This window comes from Erinaceus europaeus, chromosome 15 (assembly GCF_950295315.1).
Source record: "Erinaceus europaeus chromosome 15, mEriEur2.1, whole genome shotgun sequence".
Classification (NCBI taxonomy): Eukaryota; Metazoa; Chordata; class Mammalia; order Eulipotyphla; family Erinaceidae; genus Erinaceus; species Erinaceus europaeus.
In genome coordinates, this window is record NC_080176.1 from 30,768,259 (window position 1) to 30,783,868 (window position 15,610).

The following is a 15,610-nucleotide window of genomic DNA, read 5'->3' on the forward strand; positions in this document are numbered from 1 at the left end:
AGGTGGTGAGCCGGGGGCTCGAACCGGGATTCTTACGCCGGTCCCTGCGCTTTGCGCCACGTGCGCTTAACCCACTGCGCCACCGCCCGACTCCCAAAGTTAAAAAAATGTTTTTTCCTCTTTTGTTGCCCTTATTTATCGTTGTTGCTGTTATTATTATTGTTGTTATTGCTGTCGTTGTTTTTGGATAGGACAGCAAGAAATCAAGAGAGGAGGGGGAAGATGGGGAGAGAAAGACACCTGCAGACCTGCTTTACCACCTGTGAAGTGACTCCCCTGCAGGTGGGGAGCTGCAGGCTCAAACCAGGATCCTGATGCTGGTCCTTGCGTTTACCGCCATGTGCACTTAACCTGCTGTACCACCTCCCGGCTCCCAAAATTCTGATTTTTTTGGTATGTGAACACCTAGCAATACTAATATTGAGTCTTTTCTCAAACAAAAATTAGTTTTGTGGTAGAAGTGAAAAATGAATTACTTCATTTTGAGAGACACCAGCTGAACTCTGAAGAATAAAAGCAGGGATACAAGTGTGATGTAGGAAATAAGACAGGAATTAAGGGTATGTCTTACTAATCTTTTGTTTGCTTTTTGCCTCCAGGGTTATTGCTGGGGCTTGGTGCCTTCACCACGAATCATTTTTTCCCCTTTTGTTGCCCTTGTTGTTTTATCATGGTTGTGGTTATTATTGTTGTTATTGATGTCGTTGTTGGAATGGACAGAGAGAAATGGAAAGAGGAAGGGAAGATGGGGGGGGGGGAGAAAGACACCTGCAGACCTGCTTTACCGCCTGTGAAGAGACCTCCCCTGCAGGTGGGGAGCCAGGGTCTTGAACTGGGATCCTTACCCCAGTCCTTGCCCTTTGTGCCATGTGCGCTTAACCCGCTGCGCTATCTCCTGACCGCCTTTACTAATCTTTTGTAAATAAATCTAGTAATAAAATGACTCCTTCCTACTTCCATTTAGGAGAAGCCACATCTTTCACTTCCTAGGGAACAGAACAAAGAAGGAAACATTTCCAACTTCTGAGAACTTCCCTCAGTGGAGAGAATGATGTTTTAACTCATCAAATCAAAACGGTGATTTGTAGAGTAATTGTTTTTATGCCTGCTCTTGGTTCAAATTACCAACATGGTGACAAACCATGATTCAGGGGAAGAGTTACTAGGAGTCAAGATCATATGTTCCACATAGGCAGCTTTGAAGGACCGAGTTGAACCAAGGATAGCATTTAGAACTTGTCAACAAGTGAATAAACTTATCCTCAGGCAGTTCTCCACAAATATTCTTAATTCCAGCTGGGAGCTGGCATCACTCCATGAGTGCTTCACAGTGATGTGGAGCAATTCACTGGTCAGAAATCCCAAGGCCCAGGGATGGCAGTGCCCTTCCTATCTTGAGAGTTGTGACTTAATAAGCTATGGGCATTTCCTTCTCTCTCTTGGTTCTAGCATGTCTGTGGCAAGGGTTATTCATGTGAATTGAAGTCTTTCTTTGCTGGACAGGGTAGCTAAATGTCAGTTTTGATTTTTGGGCTCTGGTTACACTGAGAGCCACTGGGAATTAGTGGACTCATTGTACCTTAGTAGCTGTTATTTCAGTGCCTGAATTCAGTCTCATATTTTTAGAGTTTGTTCCTAGAGACAAATTGCTGGTAAATGCTTTCATTTAGAGAATTCATTGTGAGCCCTTTACCTGGTTACTATTCCCTGTTTTTACAAGCTCTGGATACTCAAAACTAGAACAAAACAAAACTAGTCCACCAACCAACTAACCAAATAAACAAAAACCATCTTCAGAAAAACAGCAATTTTAGAAATGGATTATATGCTGTGCTTTTTAGTGGGGGCATATGGTTAAAGCAAGAGATTGTGGCTCTAAAAAAAGAAATTGATAGATCTACTCATGGCATGTTCGTAAGAAAAGAAACTGGCTGGGAAGTATATTAAAGGACACCTAGATTCAGGATACTGTCCCCATTTCACAGTCACTCTGGGAAACTCAGACTAGGTTTGCTTTCTCCCATGTACCTTTAGGGACCTAATGGAGAGATGAAAGGGACTTTCTTTCTTTCTTTCTTTCTTTCTTTCTTTCTTTCTTTCTGTCTCTCTCTCTCTCTCTCCCTTTCTCTCTCTCTCTCTCTTTCTTTCTTTCTTTCTTTCTTTCCCTCCAGGGTAGTTGCCGGGGCTCGGTGCCTGCACCAGGAATCCACTGCTCCTGGAGACCATTTTTTCCCCTTTTGTTGCCCTTGTTGTTTTATCATTGTTGTGGTTATTATTGTTGTTGTGTTGTTGCTGTCATTGGATAGGACAGAGAGAAATCGAGAGAGGAGGGGAGACAGAGAGGGGGAGAGAATGATAGACACCTGCAGACCTGCTTCACCCCCTGTGAAACGACTCCCTTGCAGGTGGGGAGCCGGGGGCTTGAACTGGGATCCTTACCCTTATGCTGGTCCTTGTACTTTCCCAGAAAGGGAGTTTCTTAAGGAACAATCATATTTGCTCTTGCAGATTGCCTCCTTTGTTAGCAGTCACGTACACCAGCGTTTATGGTCAAAGTGTGTTCACTGAGCTATTTGTGGCAAGAGGAACAATTCTCACTAAAAATTTGGCCCTCAAGTTGGGTCCAAATAAAGCTGTGTTTGTTTCTTTATAGGTAGAAAGTTATTACATTTATATGGTAACTATATCAAGTAAAATGTACAGTGGTTTGATGTACATTATCATCTGACATCATTTTATACCTAGCTATCACTGGCAACACTTGGTAACACTGAGGACAGTGTGCTTCATGGATGGTTGGGTAGTGCTTTGGCGTCTCTCTTCCTATCCCCAATATAGAATAAAAATTGCCAGGGGAGATCACTCAGTACAGTCTGTGACTGATGCCCTGGGTTAATACTCTGGCACATACTTGAAAATTTTGCTCCTACTTTGTAAATAAAGAATCAGAGGAGGGACCAGGCAGTGGCATACTTGGTTAAGTGCACACACCACAGTGTGCAAAGGACCCAGGTTTAAGCCCCTGGTCCCCACCTGCAGGGAGAAAGCTTCAGGAATGGTGATGCAGGGCTACAGGTGTCTCTCTTCTATATCTCCCTCTTCCCTCTATTTCTCTGTCTCTATCCAATAAATAATAATAATAATTAATAATAATAATAGAGTCAGGTTATCTTAGAAAGTGATAGATCACCTAATCTTAGACATGGCTAAGAGGATTATCATTTTGTCACAGTGACCTAAATTACTCTGAATCTATTCTTATTGTTTATGAAACTTCAGTATATAGTAGTCAAAAAGTAACTCACAAATGAATCATCCTAAAATAGACATACACACCAAATATGTCTCAAATGCACCTTGTGGAGTTTGTCTGTAGGCTGCCTCTGTTAAGGCAGAGAGGCATATCAATTAAGAGGTTATAGGTGGGAGCCGGGTGGTGGTGCAGCGGGTTAAGCTTACATGGCGGAAAGCTCATGGACCAGCATTAGGATCCCGGTTCGAGCTCCCGGCTCCCCACCTGCAGGGGATTTGCTTCACAAGCGGTGAGGCAGATCTGCAGGTGTCTGTCTTTCTCTCCCCCTCCTCTCTCCATTTCTCTCTGTCCTATGCAAAGACAGCAATAACAATAACAATAATGACAGTAAACAACAAGGGCAACAAAAGGGAAAAAGTAATAATAATATATATAAAAAAGAGGTTACAGGTTTTAAAGAGAGACAACCTGCCTCTTGGTACAGATCTGACACTTGCAACATGTTACCTCTGTGTGCTCAGTGACCACATTTATGAAGTGGCATGATTGGAGTTCTACTACAATAATGCAGCACTTATGTCTGTTATTTGGAGCAGAGTAAGCACATTGTAAACATTAAAATATGTTGGCTTTTGTTATTTGAACTCTTTTAAAAAATTTTTCCCTTTTGTTGCCCTTGTTTCATTGTTGCTGTATTATTATTATTATTGTTGTTGTTGTTGTTGGATAGGACAGAGAGAAATGGAGAGAGGAGGGGAAGACAGAGAGCGGAGAGAAATATAGATACCTGTAGACTTGCTTCACCACCTATGAAGGGACTCCCCTGCAGGTGGTGAGCCAAGGGCTCGAACCAGGATCCTTACGCCAGTCCTTACGCATTGCGCCATCTGCGCTTAACCCACTGCAGTACTGCCTTACTCCCTGTTTTCTTTTTATTGTTCAGATAATTTGCCTGAGAGTTCATTGCAGGGGCATGTCATATACATTAAATAAGAGCTAAGATGAAAACAATTTTGCTTATTGAGTAAAAAGGAGGTAAGTAATGATAAAAAGCAAAATGAAATTAGACATTCACTTGTGGCATAAGGGTGAGCTGTTTTTCTGAATTCCTTGTTCACAAGTGGTGAGATTAAAAGGGACAAGAATGGGTGTCAAAATAGAGGGTGCGCTTTGGTGACAGACTCTGATGACTGTGAATGACCTGCACATTTGTTCTCTTCCACATATTTAGTTTCAAATTGCATTTGTTATGGTACTATCGGTATCTTTAATACTGTGACTGGCAGTTGATAGTGGTGTAGGTCTTGAGAAACTGGTCTGACTGAGGTTTACTCTAGGCAATACTTTCTCTTTGTAACAAGACAGAGGGAAAAGAATTCATACTTCTCTGTCCTGAGAATCTTATCAAATCTGATAGTGTCACTGTTATTTATTCCAGTAATCCTTTTCTTTTCTTTTTTTTTAAATATGGAACGCTTCACGAATTTGCGTGTCATCCTTGCGCAGGGGCCATGCTAATCTTCTCTGTATCGTTCCAATTTTAGTATATGTGCTGCCGAAGCGAGCACCCAGTAATCCTTTTCATGTAGCCCAAGTATGAAACTGATTTTGTGTGTGTGTGTCTCTGTGTTCGTGCACACCTACTTCCTGGATGAGAAGTTATCTTTGATCTTAGAACCTTTTAGAATTTCATGCAACTTGAATTTTTTTTCTTAATTGAAGGAGAAAAACTGATAGAAAACTTTCTTTTGAGGACTAGCGCAACATCTTAAAATTCTTAATAGATTCATTTGACTCTTAAAAATTTCTCTGGGAGGGCTGGTGAAGTAACTCACTTGGGTAGTGTGTTGTTTTGCCATGTGTGTGATCCAGGCTTGACATCAGCCCCCCCACCACTTTGAAGGAAGATTCTGTGGTTTCTTTTCACATATTCTCTGTCTCTAAAAATAATAATAAAAGAAATTTAAAAAAATCTCTTAAACCTTGGTTTTCTTTTTCCACCAGAATTCTGTAGATTGATCATTTCACCCTAAGCTGGTCTTTCTTGGCTGAAATTTTGACTCTTCCCCTGACAGCCTGCCACATGATGTGTATACTTAATATTCACAATTCAGAGGATTGGCAGAATTTTGGCAAGTCTCTAAGAAAATTTGAGGAATAAAATTTTATAGTTTCTGTGTTTTTGCAGATCATTCCTTTGCCCGGGGGAAGTTCTGCTGGTGAACAGGAGATGGGTAGGAATACTGCAAGGGAGGCTAAAACCTGCATAGCTAAGTGGTTGAATCAGCAACTTCTGAACCAATGTTTGCAGTGTTCAGAAATATCTCGTTATCCAAGTGTGCTGTAACAGTCTAAAGATAAATGTATTTGCAGTCACACAATGTATACCATATCTTAAAATATATAGGAAGGGAAGGAAAAAAAAATCAAAGAATCCAGCTCAACACTTGTACAGTAAGTATGGCCTTAGTATTAGCCAGGATGGCTTTCACAGAAATAGAAACAGAGCTAGCAGGTGGCTCTCTTAGTAGAGAAGCTTGCAAGGATTCGGATTTGAGCCGTCGGCCACTGCACATGAGCAGTTGTATGTGGAAATGCTTCACAAGCAGTGGAGTGGTGCTGCAGTGTCTCTTTTCTCTGCCTCTCATCCTCTATCCCAGGGGCAGGGGAGGAAGTGACCCCCAGAAGCAGTGGAATTGTGCTGGCACTGAGCCCCATTGATAACCCTGGTAGCAAAGGGGTAGAGGGTGGGGAACAAAAGCCAACAACTTGGGGTGCTGTACTTGCTGAACAAATCCTTCCACTTCCCTTGAGGTGACTTCGCTGATCTTTTATATGTTCAGGGTGTTGTTGAGCCAGGGCCATGTTATGCTCTCCTTGTTGGGAAGTGTTTGTAGAAATGACCGCACATTAAACTGAGCGCATAGTTCACAATTTGATTACATTTAGCTATTTCAAGGTTTTTTGACTTAAGTCTTAGTGTCTAAATATTATATCCTATCTTTGGGAGAAAGCTGAAAGAATGATTTCAGTATTCTGTGAGAATGTCATTTCTTTTTAAAACTTTTTTTTTAAACCCAAGTTCTTATTCTCTCCTGGAATACTACCGCTAACTCCTACTATCTTTGTATATGGCTATAGATTTCTTTTAGAAAAGAACTCCTTTGGTTTTTTTGTGTAGGTCCTCACTATTTATTTTAATAGTAAAAATACACAGTGGTTTTGGTGTCAGAATCCTTGAGAATTGTTACCTGATAGAGCATTCTCATAGGGATATCTATGAGAATATCTGGATATCTGCTCAGTTTACATATTTTATTAAACAGTCTCTTGTATTTAAGGACTTCTGAAGAGACAGCAATTTTCAGTGCCAGAAAGTTTAGAGAACCTTTCAGTAGCACCCTTGCTTATTTATAAATAAGGAGAGCCTGAAGGCCAGAGAAGTAAGGTGCTTTATTAACAGTCTTGCCACTGGCCTCTGAGCTGCCCATCACTCCACCTTAACTAAGAGAGACAGACTGCTGACTGGTATTTTCCAACAAGGACACCAACACCCAAGTTTTCCAGAGTCTTTTAAATATGTAAAGGAAAACCAGAGGGACTGGGTGATAGTGTCCCTGGTTGAACACACACACACCACCATGTACAAGGACTTGACTTCAAGGCTCTGGTCCCCACCTACAGGGGGCAAGTTTCTCTAGCAGGTCTGTAGGTGTCTACCTTCCCCTCACATCTCAGTTTCTCTGTCTTATCAAAATGAATAAATAAGGAAAACTAGTTGTACCAATGTTTATGCTGATTGTTTTACCTTTCTGATTGTTTAAAAGTTGGTGGCTTGTATACTGTTGTTAAACCAGAGTCATTAACTAGATTTTTATATTAACCTAGCCTTTGCCAGCTAGTAGTGAATACATTGGTTTATATAGAGGCAGGCAATAAGAGGAAATGACTGAAGAGTGTAGTCAAATCTTCATCATAAGTCAGAACTGAGCAGTGCTCTGGAAAAACAACAACAACAAAAAACAATAACATGCACACACACACACACACACACACACAAACACAAAACAAAAAAAAAAGTCTTTAGCAAGAAGTCCTCTTGGATGAAAGGAGAAACTTGATTTTTTTGTTTGTTTTCAGAATCACAAATTTTTATTTTGCTGCTTTTCAGATATTGTGGTCTTCTTGGGGAGACTTATTTTTTGGAGACATTGCTCACATTGTTTACTTCCTCTAGTTTAAGTGTACTAGGCCAGCTGTTGTTAATTTTATAGTTGTATTAACTTCCATTCTTTGCTTGGATTGTAAGCACCAAAAGCAAAGTTACACAGAAGCAGGATCATTTGCAAACCATGTAGTTTGAGTCTGAATGTTGGTTTTTATGAGTGCTGTCTTCAAATGGGCTGAGATTCTGTTCTGAGATTTTGGATCAGTTATTTTAAACCAGGGGTCTCTGCTAGCTCTCTGGGAGAGCCTCTCTGAACAGTTGTTACTCCAAAGCAAGGTCTTGGGGCAAGGCTGACAGTAATATTGAAAAGTTACTTTTAAGATGCCTGGAGCTAAAGAGCAATGATTTTGTAATACTTTTCCATGTTCTCAATCATAGTCAGTCTCAGATATCAGGAAAAGCTAACCTGAAAGGCTGGGTTTCTTTAGGGTAGGCACAAGAAAAGCTTGTCCTCTGCTTGATCCTTCACAGGCATTTTGAGAAAGCCATGCCTGTAGGTCTTGGAGACCAGAGTGGAGACACTGAGAGCAGTGCTCTTGGCATTTTTAGTCTCCTTTTATATCACAAAGAATGTTTCAAGGAGAACTGAAAATGATCCTTCAACTGAGCACAGCCTCTTGAATTGGCTTCTGGGTGCTGTAGATGGGACTACTGTGTGCAAAAGCACAATTTATATTTTATTTCTGTCTCAGCATCAAGTTGCTCCTCTAAAAATAATTTTATGGTAAATGATGGTTTCAGTGACATGATTTCCATTGCGAGTTGAACAAAAAACATGGCGAAATGGGGTTATTACTTAACTAAATTGCCTCATGTACAGACAAGCTGAACCTGTGCTTTGCCTAGAGTTGGCCTGTAGTTTTCAGAAACTGAATTGCTGCCTTTATAAGGCTGTGCCTGGGGTTGTATTTCCAATCTCTCTCAACTTTTGTTCCAGAGGAAGGGAGGAAGTGAAGCTGTGACAGATATATTGCCAGATAGCACACAATAGCACACAAAACGAGAAAGACATGGCTGATTCACAGAGACAGATTTACACTCTGTGCTGCCCTCAAACCATAGATCCATCTATTTCAAAGAAACAGCCTGCCTAGTATATTATATTTCAGACAGGGATGCAGCTTAAAAGAGAGATACTGACTGTTCAGCTTTTGCCAATAATTCTGCACTTTCTGTAGTCAGTTACTTTCGTGGGGATGGGATAGTTTATTTGGCAAAGAACACCTTGTTTCTAGATGAAGGGTGTGTGTGTGTGTGTGTGTGTGTGTGTGTTTGTTGTTTTACTGCTTTTTGTCACTATCCAGTTAACTACCCATGCCTATTTTATAACAAGAAAAGCAAAGCTGGAGATGCAGTTATAGGCCAGTGTGTTGAACTTTTCATGGTTTCTTTTTGACTCTTTCCATAGTCATGTTCCCTGGAGACAGGGTAGAATTAACATTTCTTGTTTCACTGACATTACATAGGAGGAGCATTGCATAGTGATACATTGCACTAATTTCGAAACATCTCTGCCAGGTATATATCCTTACTCAACCATGTTGTCAACCTCAACCTCTTTCCTTAAGTTACCTTCCCAATAAAATGGCATTTCCAGTCTTACCTCACTATATGGCTTTGAACATTAAATTTACTACAAGACACCCAGAACTAAGTGTTGAATAATCTTAGATACTACCTTTTTAACAGGTGTGTAAATTTCATGGAAAATAAATGGAATGTGTAAAACAACAATAATAAAAGAACCCTGCTTAAATTGAATTTGCTTTCCAGGTTGATTGTTTCAGGGATTAAACAGATACTTTTAGAAATGATTCCAAATTGTAAGAAATTAGAGAGGGTAATGTATGTGCAGTTTTGGCATTATAGATGGTGAGCTTATAAAATATGTAGCTGGACATCTTCTCTCAATAAATTCATTCTGGACATTCCAACCAAAAGCACACCTTTTAGGAGGTAGATGTTTTAAATTACCATTTATTTATTTTAAATTAAAATTATTTATTTTAAATGAGTAATAACTATTGGAGCTATGAGATAACTCACCTAGTATACTGCACATGTTACTAGGTTCAGTGCACATGTTAACTAGTAGGTTCAGCACACATGATAGTAGGCAGATGGTCCTAGCCACACATAAGGAGAAAGCTTCATAAGTGGCAGAGCAGTGCTGTGGTGTCTCTCCTCTTTCTCTCTCTTTAGAAGAAAGAAAAGAGTAGGGAGCCAGGCAGTGGCATGGTGGGTTAAGTGCACATGGCAGAAAGTGCATGGACCTGGCTTCAGGATCCCAGTTCGAGCCCCGGCTCCCCACCTGCAGGGGGTTCTCTTCATAGGTGGTAGAGCAGGTCTGCAGGTGTCTACCTTTCTTTCCCCCTCTCTTGTCTTCCTCTCCTCTCTCGATTTTTCTCTGTCCTATCCAACAACAATGACAGCAGTAACAACAATAATAACAACAACAATGACGATTAACAGCAAGGGCAACAAAAGGGGAAAAACGAGTAAATGAATAAAGTTAAAAAAAAAAAGAAGAAAGAAAAGAAAAAAAAAGTTGAATCTGTGAGTCATAGAATCATCTAGGCTTGAAGCCCCAGTGAAGCTCTAGTGGTAAAAAAGATTATTTTGATTGTTGCCTTTGTTTGATGAATTTAGAGATAGGAGAAAATGTTTTTACTATGGTGACATATGAATGAAATTGGTCACCAGATTTTGGTTATTTAAGACAAATTTCCTTCTCCTTTTTAATTTGTGATGTAACAGTTTTCAGGGGTATTATTTCACAGCCACACCAAACAAATGTGAGTCACCATACTTCCCACAAAAGTTGGTGGTAACCAACATAGCTTTCATAAAGTCCATGAATTAAGTTTGTTTTTTAATGTTGTTATACACTTGTTTTAGTTATTTTATATAGTTTATTTTGTATATTTTATTTTATTTAAAATATTTTATATATTTAGTTTCAGTTGTTTAGTATCTCACATGAGCTAAAACATCTATCTAGTAGTTGTCCATTGTTTCTTTATATTTAAGCCAGTTTTAAAAGCAGATTATATGAGGCATAGTTTTCTTTAATAAGTTGCATTTTGTGACATTACTGATACATTTTCCTGTTATATTGTATATTTTTTTCCTGTTGTATTGGAAGAATATAGCCATACATATATGTTAGTCACCGAATGAATTATGCTCAGGTAATGCTACCTTCCACTGAGTAGAAGTCCTTAGTGGTTATTCTTTAGAAGACATATATCATTTGTGGGTCCCTAGGTAAACTAGTGTATGTAAACAGGTCATTTTTAGAGCTGTTTTTTAAGCATTTATAGCATTTGACTAGCCTATATAGTTCACGTGGAAAATACACACTTTAATTCAAATTGAGTTCAAATAAAGTCTGCTATGAATTTAATTTAAAATTTTTAAAAATATATTTATTTTCCCTTTTGTTGCCCTTGTTTTTTATTGTTGTTGTTAATTGATGTTGTTAGATAGGACAGAGAGAAATGGAGAGAGGAGGGGAAGACAGAGAAGGGGAGAGAAAGATAGACACCTGCTTCACCACCTGTGAAGTGACTCCCCTGCAGGTGGGGAGCCGGGGGCTCGAACCAGGATCCTTACTCCGGTCCTTGAGCTTCATGCCATGTGCGCTTAACCCGCTGTGCTACCCTACCGCCTGACTCCCGAATTTAATTTTTTATGTGGCTTTTGGTAATGATCTCAGGACCTTTCACGTGTGATACTACTAGGCAGCTTCCTGGTCCAGTTTCTCCCCTCCTCCCTCCCTCCCTCCCTCCCTTCCTTCCTTCCTTCCTTCCTTCTTCTCTTCCTGCCTTCCTTTTCTTTTTTCTTCTATAACCTTAGAGAGGAGAGAGGGACAGACCATAAGAGAGAAAAAGCCATCAGTACACTGTCCGGCACCCTTGGAGTTCTTCTGATGGCATCAGTGTTATTCTGATGTGATGCCAGGGGTCTAAGGCCTCACCTGGCCACTGAGTTATCTCCTGTTGTTCCATTTTCATTTTACCACCTCCTACGCCCCCCCCCCCCCCCCATTGCTCAGCTCTGGCTTATGGTGGTGTGGGGGACTGAACCTGGAACTTTGAAGCTTTAGCCATGATAGTCTCTTTGTATAACCATTACGCTACCTCTCCTACCCCATCTTAGCCATTTTTTTTAAAAAGGTTTTTTAAAAATTTATTTTGTAACCAGAAGCGTGTACTGTTCAGCTCTGACTTGTGGTGGTGTGGGGGGATTGAACCTGGGACTTTGGAGCCTCAGGCATGAGAGTCTGTTTGCATAACCATTGTGCTATCTATCCTCCACCCATCTTAGCCTTTTTAAAATGATCATTTCACTAAAGTTAAAATGTACAATAGTCAAGTTGTGGTAGAATGAATCTCCAGTATCTTTTCATCATACAGTCTCAGACTGTATGCCCACTAAACAACAACTTGTCCTTTCTTCCTCTCTCTAGGCCCTGGTAATCCCCTCTCTACTTTGTTAATTTAGCTACTTTATATACATCTCATTTAAGTAGAATTGTTTTGATATGTAGTAGAATTTTCTTCTTTTTTAATCTCTGTGTGTGTGTGTGTGTGGCATTTTGCTTATCCATTTATGCTTTGATGAACTTTTGGATTGCTGTTATCAGTAGTGCTATTATGAATATGAAATGCAAACTTTTCTTTGAGTCAGCTTTCAGTTCATTTGAATATGTTTTTATTTTATCTATTTTTTTATTTTGTATTTGTGATTAATAGAGGGTTGTGAGATTTTAAGATTTCAGTATATTGCTCTACACCATACCCACCACCAAAAGTTGTGTCCACACACTCTCCCCAAAATAACCACCATAGTTCTCACAAAGTCTTCAAAAAAGGTTTGCTTGCCTCTGCTGTTTTTTTTATTTCTTCAAGTTTATGTGAATCAGTTCTCTACATTCCATATATGAGTGAAACCATTCAGTAGTTGTCTTTCATCTGTTTACCTGTTTCACTAAGCACAATCACCTCCAGTTCCATCCATTTTGCCCCAAAGGACACAAACAATATCATCTTTTTTTGATTGCTGATTACTATTCCATATAGTATATGCCCAGAAGTGGGCATGTGGACCTCATAATATATTTTTTATTTTTGAGGACCCTCCAAACTGTTTTCCACAACAGTCACATTTTACAACCTTAGCAATAATGCGCAATTGTTCCTCAGGCTTCTTCTAGAGAGCCCTGTCCAAAGTGATGGAATGGATTGCAGCAGGTCAGAGGCAAGGATTCCTATGGCTTGTTTCAAGCTTAACTAGACCCTTGGAATTATTAGTCTTTTTAGTATTGGTTAATCATCCTTGTTAAGGTCAGATTACTTGAGCAAAGCCTGTAGTTTGACATAGGTTGGCACATGGAGTGTTTGTCTGCATGATTGGAAACTTAAACTACAGTTGCTGTGAGTTATCTTAGATAAATTACCACTGTACTCTGCTCCCCACTGATGTCATCTGTAAAACAAGGGAGCTGAATGTACTCTAGTAAGTATTAAAAACCCCAAGCATCTAGAATGATACTGTATGTACCAGATAGAATTTTTGCTTGATCAGATCCTTAACACTATTTTGGGCTTTCTTTTTAAGTCTGTTGCCTTTCATTTTAAACTTTTCTTCCCCCAAAGGTTTATTTTTTATGAGAGTCCAGGTCACCATTCAACTTTTGTCTATTGTATTACCATAGACCTCAGACACTGACATCAGGGCCTTGGGACCTCAGGCTTACCAATTCTGTATTCTTAACACATTAAACTACCTCCTTTGACCCTCTTCTGTTTTTGTTGTTGTTGTTGTTGTTGTTTTTTCCTCCAGGGTTATTGCCAGGGCTCAGTGCCTGCACCATGAATCCACTGCTCCTGGAGGCCATTTTTTCTCTTTCGTTACCTTGGTTGTTTTTTGCCATTGTTGTGGTTATTATTATCGTTGTTATTGATGCCCTTGTTGTTGGATAGGACAGAGAGAAATGGAGAAAGGAGGGGAAGACAGAGGGGGAGAGAAAGACAGACACCTGCAGACCTGTGAAGTGACTTCCCTGCAGGTGGGGAGCTGAGGGCTCGAACGGGGATCCTTCTGCTGGTCCTTGCACTTTATGCCACATGTACTTAACCCACTGCGCTACTGCCTGACCCCCCCCCCTTTTTTTTACTCCCCCAGATACTAACCTGTAAGGATGCAGGCCTTGGAGATAAGAGTGCTGATGATGAGCCAGAATGCTTGGGTGTCAAATTATTGCTTTTCCCTTAACTATATTTGTGAGTGTGGACAACTTTATAAAATAATAAGCCTCAGTTTCTATATCTGTGAAATGGAATAGTACCTATTTCCAGCGTTTGTGAGGTTTAATTGAGTTAATACATAAGTGTTGTGCATAAACTCTGTCATAATGTCCTCCTTCCAGTATTGATAAATGAGTGAGGACATTGATAGTCCACATTTGGATTATTTCACACTTCCTAAAGATATTTGTTAAAATTTACCTGACAACCTCTCTCTGTAGGTGGGAAGGATGCATCTGCTGTACAGCTGGAGAAATTAAATGGAAAACTTTTTATCTATTATTTATTATTGGATAAAGACAGAGAAGTTGAGAGGAGAGGAGGGTAGAAAAGGAAAGAAACAGAGCGACACCTGCAGCACTACTTCACCATTTGTGAAGCTTTCCCTCTGCAAATGGGGTCCAGGGACTTGAAGTTGGGTCCTTGGGTGCAGTAATGTGTATGCTTAACTAGGTGCGCCATCACCTGCCCCCCCCCCCCCCCAAATAGCAGATATTTCTCCTATGTATGACCAGGGTTAAAATTCACTCTCAAGATTAGAGCCCAGTTCTTTGGTCTATTGCCACAGAATTAAATACTCAGAGGCATCATGAAAATGTGGTTTTAAGTTAGGATTTGGAACTTTTCTTGTCCTTTTTAACCCCACCCCATTTAGTTGTCAGACTCCTAAACTGACCTTTAGAAAATTGTTTTGGGGGTTTTATAGGCTAAGATTTAGCTAATTAGTTGTATGGCTGGAAAAATATTGAATGTCTACATCTTTTTGGTGATGTAACCTCTTTAGAACTTAGTTTAGTATAGGTACTTCAGAAACCTTATTTATACATTCTAATCCAACCTGTGCTTTCAAAGATGATTAGACCATCTGCATCTATCTTAGCACGGACAGGATTGGTCTCCAGCTACTCTGTTGTAGTTTTGTTTTGCTTTTTTTGTTTTGTTGCCTCCACGGTTATTGCTGGGGCTGCACCATGAATCCACTGCTCCTGGAGGCCATTTTCCCCTCTTTGGTTGCCCTTGTTGTTGTAGCTTTGTTGTGGTTATTATTGTTGTTGATGTTGTTGTTGGATAGGACAGAGAGAAATGGAGAGAGAAGGGGGAGACAGAGAGGGGAAGAGAAAGACAGACAGACACCTGCAGATCTGCTTCACCGCCTGTGAAGCAACTCACCTGCAGGTGGGGAGCCGGAGGGCTTGAATCAGGATCCTTATGATGGTCCTTGAGCTTTGCACCACGTGCAATTAACCCACTGCGCTACCGCCTGATCCCCTCTGTTGTAGTTTTTAAAATTAGGATAGAGACAAAGAAGGGGAAGAATTATCCTGGAGGAAAAAAAATCTCTGCCCTAAGGGTCCTCAGGTTATCTTCAGCTGAGGGTGTTGGACATGCTGACACTTGCTTGATCTGTTTCTCCCACAATAAAATGGGGAGTTTCAACTAGGGATATTAAAGGGATTTTCCATTTATATGAGTCACTGGAAATGTTCCTTAGACTTGTAAGACTCGATGAAGATACTCTTTGAGAAGTCTTTCAACAGCAGAGCAGTTTATCTTGAGGTGATGTGGGCATTGAGGGGGCAGCTGGAGAAGGGAGGGACCAATGAGCACTCTGTTTTCATAATCTTCACATGAGTTGAGTTTACCCTTTCTACTGTGCTTGAACAGCAACTGTATTCAGTGAAATTGCCAAATCTTACTCTTCACTGACAGTACCATCAGGCTAAGTTGCCTCCTTGCTCTGGGACAGTGCTGTGTCCCAGAGCAAGGCCAAAGCTTGCTGCCCTGGTTTATAGCTGTGATGGAGGGATTGATGTATTG

The 15,610-nt window shown here is 40.3% G+C and overlaps 1 protein-coding gene and 1 non-coding gene across 10 annotated transcripts in view; one reads left to right on the plus strand and one right to left on the minus strand.

The window, feature by feature from the left end:
- The window catches only part of AUTS2 (activator of transcription and developmental regulator AUTS2), a 1,407,660-nt gene that overhangs the window by 85,154 nt on the left and 1,306,896 nt on the right, over positions 1-15,610 (plus strand). The gene's annotated exons all lie outside the window — the stretch shown is intronic.
- LOC132533202 (U6 spliceosomal RNA) lies at positions 4,715-4,821 on the minus strand. The gene has a single exon (XR_009545109.1). It is a non-coding gene; the product is annotated as a U6 spliceosomal RNA (small nuclear RNA).